The sequence below is a fragment of the Alligator sinensis genome, unplaced genomic scaffold (genome assembly GCF_000455745.1).
Source record: "Alligator sinensis unplaced genomic scaffold, ASM45574v1 scaffold768_3, whole genome shotgun sequence".
In the NCBI taxonomy this organism is placed as follows: Eukaryota; Metazoa; Chordata; order Crocodylia; family Alligatoridae; genus Alligator; species Alligator sinensis.
This window is the reverse complement of record NW_005842135.1, coordinates 625,491-630,241: the sequence shown is the minus strand read 5'-3', so window position 1 is coordinate 630,241 and position 4,751 is coordinate 625,491.

Here is a 4,751-nt window from a genome sequence, read left to right as displayed (position 1 = left end):
CAGATTCAGCCTGTGGGCCCAACCCAGTACACAGTGCTGGCCCAGCCAAGGCCCGAGGGGGAAGTGGGGGCATTGTTAATCTCTGCCAGTGCCATAGGAAGGCGGGGTGACCACCCCAGGTGCTGAAGAGAAGGAGCACCAACAAGCGCCCAGCCAGAGCAGGACACGAGACGGAGCCACAAGTGGCTTATTTGGGGGGACGTAGGGACAGATGCAGGGTGACTCTCGCCACTACACGCACTTCTGGGCAAGCATGGGGGAGCGTGTGGCCCCCGGATCTGTGTGCAGGGTGAGGGCGGGCTGCTTCTGTGGGCTTTGCCCCAGGCACCAAACTTTGTTGCTATGGTGCTGAACGCTGTCCCCACCACCAAATTTCTTGACCTCTTGGGACCCTTGTGGGATAGATTACATGGCCCTGGAAGCCAGATCTGGCCTGTGGCCACAGAGGTGGAGCACCCCTGCTCTAGCCACCTGCTTGCCTGGAAAGAGCATATCAGTTTCCCCTCATCCCTTTTTGCAGGCCAAAAGCAAAAAAGATAAAAGCCTTCCAGGAAATCTGCAAGAGGTTGAGCACTTCAGTGCTCAACCTCCCTTGCCTTCCCCCAGCCCACCTGCCAAAGGGGGAGCAAAGCCATTGGGCAGCCAAAGGGTTGCAATGTTCAACCACCCTGACTACCTACCAGCTAGCTATGGTTACACAGATCCCTCCTCACAAGGCTCTGGTCCATTGCAATTCCTGCCTAACAGGCAAAGGCAAAATTGTCCAGAGGCTGGGAGCTGAGTAGGGAGCTGTCACTGCCATTATTTTGATGAAAAGTCAGATTTTTTAATTTTTTTGGAAAAATTGAAATCTCCTCCCTTAAAAACCTTTCCAATGGAAGATTTGTAACCAGCTCAACTTGGCTTGGGGGAGTGGAGCTGTGGACTTCAATAGGATTACTAGCAATTCATGCAGTGAGTACACGCAGAAGTCTTGGCAAGGTCCAGAGCATAGTAAGACAGTCCCTGCCCTGATAGACTTACAATTTAATTAATGATGACCAAAAAAAGGCCAAAAGAGAAATGGTGGCACACAAAGCTAAAGTGATTTCCCAAAGTCACATGGTAGGTCAGTGACAGGGATAAGAATAAAACATGGGGGCTTTAATTCCAAGTCCAGTTGCTTTTTCTGGTTATAGCAACCACTGCTTGGGGCAGATTTTTGAGAGGTGTGTGGAGGGTGCACACAGTCCAGGCTCTGTCCCGCTCTGCATCAGCCAGGAAAGCAGGCCAGCATTGTGGGCAGGGAGTATATTGCACTCATGGTAGAGGTGTAGCAGTTTGTGCTCTTGCCCTGGGTGGTCCAAGAGTTTAGTTGAGCAAGACTGCCTCACTGCTCCCTCTGGGGCCGTGCACACCTGCACTGCTCCTTAGTCTGGGCTGTGTGCTACTTGCCCAACCTAGGCTTGCAAAACTGTGATAACAACACCGTTGAAAAGAAAGAGAATGAATCAAAAAGGAGTTACTTGAAGCTCAACCATGCTGCAGAGCCAAGGTGCTTTTATAAGCAGAAACCAGCAGATCTCATGAAGGAAAGCCACAGTGACTATCCTCACCCTGACCAGCAAGCAGCTGGTCACACAAGGAGTCTGGAGCAATCTGCAAGCAAGTCTTTTCCTTAGGAGATCTACCAAAGAGAGACATACTAAGCACAGCCACAAACTCAGTAGTGGTGTTCCTACAAACTGGAGCTGGAGTCAGCTGTGCCAGAGAAGTGTCAAGTGAGTGAATCCCCTTCACAAGCAACTGATCACATTTCCTGATAGGTTTCCTCCTTTCTAGGTTCCTCAAGTGTTTAAGAAAACAAATAAATTCCAGTCCCAAGAGAAAGGAGTTACAGCTGTGGTGGCATGGTCACCCCACACCACAGCACCAGTTTCTTCCTGGGAATCCTGGCATCACTGAATACCTATCCTGGAACTTCATGGAGCATAAATAATACTGTCATTCACCCACATTGCAGCAATGTGTTTATTAGATCTCAGTTATAGTATTTACTTGTGTGAAGTAGTCAATAAATGCCACATTCTCCTGGGTTAGTAACTGCGCTTGTTTCAGTGCAAAGGGTTTGGCAACCTGAGCTCTTTTTAGGCAATGCTGTGAGAGCTTTGTCTGTCAGGTAGCTTCGCTAGCCGCTTTCTGTGAATGCAAGAGTTGGGTTTCCAAGTCCTGAATTTGCTTGTGGTCAGCAGCCAATTCTTTCACATTGTGACTTACCTTTTTAATTAACATGTTACAGCCTGCAGAAGGTATACACAAGATTCCTAGTTTTCTGGGATCTTAACTCCTCTATTTTGAAGAGCTTGAACTCCAACACAAAATAAAACCTTTGGAATTTACAAGTCTTGGATGGAGACACAGGATCCAAGAATAGTAGTACTAGCCCCTTTAATGGGTGTATCCCCTGAACTATGGTCCATAGTGGGGATCTTTTGGCTGGCTTCATAGGAATGAGGCATCACTACAATGTCTAGGCACAATTCAGAACCTTAATAATTAATGTATGTATTTTTTGCCTGCTCAGATAAGAAATTGATAACCCCAGAAAAAAAGAACATGGAGCGGAATCACTTTGCTTCAAATGAGTCACAAAGGCAATGTTGTAGGTATCAGGCTGTTCACAATTTCCTACCCCTCTATAAAACCATTTGTTTCAAAGCAAGTAAATCAGAGATTGCTGGTCTCCTCAACAATCCCTCACACAATAAGATCTCAGCAGTTTTGGGTTGAGATCCAACCAGGAGTGCACAGATCTCAATGCAAGTTCTCTTGTTTCCACTCAAGCATAAGCAACTAAAGAGAAACTCCCCTTACCTAAAATAACCACAACAAACTTGGTTTAATTTTGTCTTTTTACTTAATATACAAGAAGGAAAATGTCAAATCCTTTGTGAAGTCTGAAATGTTTGGGAACAAGGGACTCATGGCTGGTTTGCCAATTTTGTTGACTCCAAGAGGTTGTGTGGAGACCAAGGAGAGTTTAAGAAGCACCTGTCCCCAAAAAAACAAGTCCTCTAAAAGAGTGAGTACAATGAAACTTTTATGAACATCTTAACAATGAAATACTGCAAGTGAATAAAGAACAATGCAACACAAACACATATATCTTAAACCCTAAAAACACCAAGTCCTAAAATATTAAGAATCATTAACAAGTGGCTAGCTGGTTTGAGACAACATTACTCAAGCTCATGAGTCTAAGTAGAAACAGGTCACCAACTGGAGTGGATCAGCTATGGCAGAACACAATACATCCTGCCATGGCTGGTCTGCTTTGTCAGGCGAAGCATGCATTGCTCATTATCCTGTATTGGGCAGGGACCCAATGCAGGACAGTGGGTGACAGTTTCCCCTTTCCCACGGATTTGCTGGGTCCCTTGCTGCTCTGTGCCTCCTTGCCATGCTGGCATGGGGTAGTACAGAGGCAAGGGACCTGAGGAATTCCTGATGCACCGTGCCTCCACACTGGCAGCTGTGTCTGGACCCATGCATCCCTATACCTCTACACTGAGACTCACACAGCACCGTGCCCACAAGCTGGGACATGTACCAGATCCCACACCACCTATCCCCTTGCCCATCGCTGTTGCTGTCACTGCCGCTGCTGCTGTTCCCCCGCAGCATGGCTGAAGTGGCTTTGAAGCTTCCCCCACCCCGAGACAGCAGGGAAAGCAGCAGAGGCAGACAAGGGAGGGAGGAAGGGAAGGGGAAGGGTTGTGGATTCTTACAGGCTCTGGGGACTTCAAAAAAATGTCCCCAGAGGCTCCCACAGTGGACTGAACGGGTGAGTGGGGACAGCCTGAGAGTGAGGGCTGTAGCCACTATTTCTGTGAGGTTGGCTGTCCCACAACCCCCTTTGCCAAATCCTGGATCAACCCCTGGGCATAAGTACTAGTTGCCTGTTTGGGGTTTTTTTGAGAGCCAACGTTCTTCTTTCCTTCTAACCTTCCTGCTGCCTGCCAGTGGGCTTCCATCTGCAACACAACAGATACTTTGCACAACAGACTTTGGGGAAAGCTGCAATGCAAGATAGAATCCAGTGCCTTGAAAGCAGCACATAATCCTTGAGCCTCTTTCTATCACTCTGTCTCACTGCATCACTTAGGCAAAACTTCAGTACAACAGCATTTCCAAAAAAAGAAAATGAAAGGAAAAAGAGCCTGATTTGTAACTTCATTAGCCTTCCAGATGGGAGTCATGCAGAGGGAGTTGGCAAGACATCACACCAAAAAGACATCACACCTCTACTTCTGCCAATACAGCGAAGCACAGATTTAATATATGGCTCAGGGGAAGAAGTGGAGGGTAGAGAAGGGTCAGGCAGAAACTGCCCATCAAACTGCTGCACTTTTCATAGACCCAGATAGAGAGGCATATGAACACTTAAGGCTGGTTAAACGGTGACAGCATTAATGGAACATTCATCACATGGGCACTGTGCTCTCTACAAAAATGCATCCAGATCCAAGGTGAAGGCAGTACAAGAAGAGAGAACAGCTGTAACAAGAGGTCCTTGGCTCAGGCAGGGCCCCCACGCTGTCAAACCCACCCTAATTAAATTGTATTCCTCCTTCCACTTAACCCACAGAGAAGTGAGACCTTCCCACCCAGCAGGCTGCTAGCAGCCACCAGCTGAGCAAAGTGCTGAGAAATGAGAGAAAATAGTTCATTTAATTCATGCAGCTGGTGCCAGCAGACCCCTGCCAGAGCTG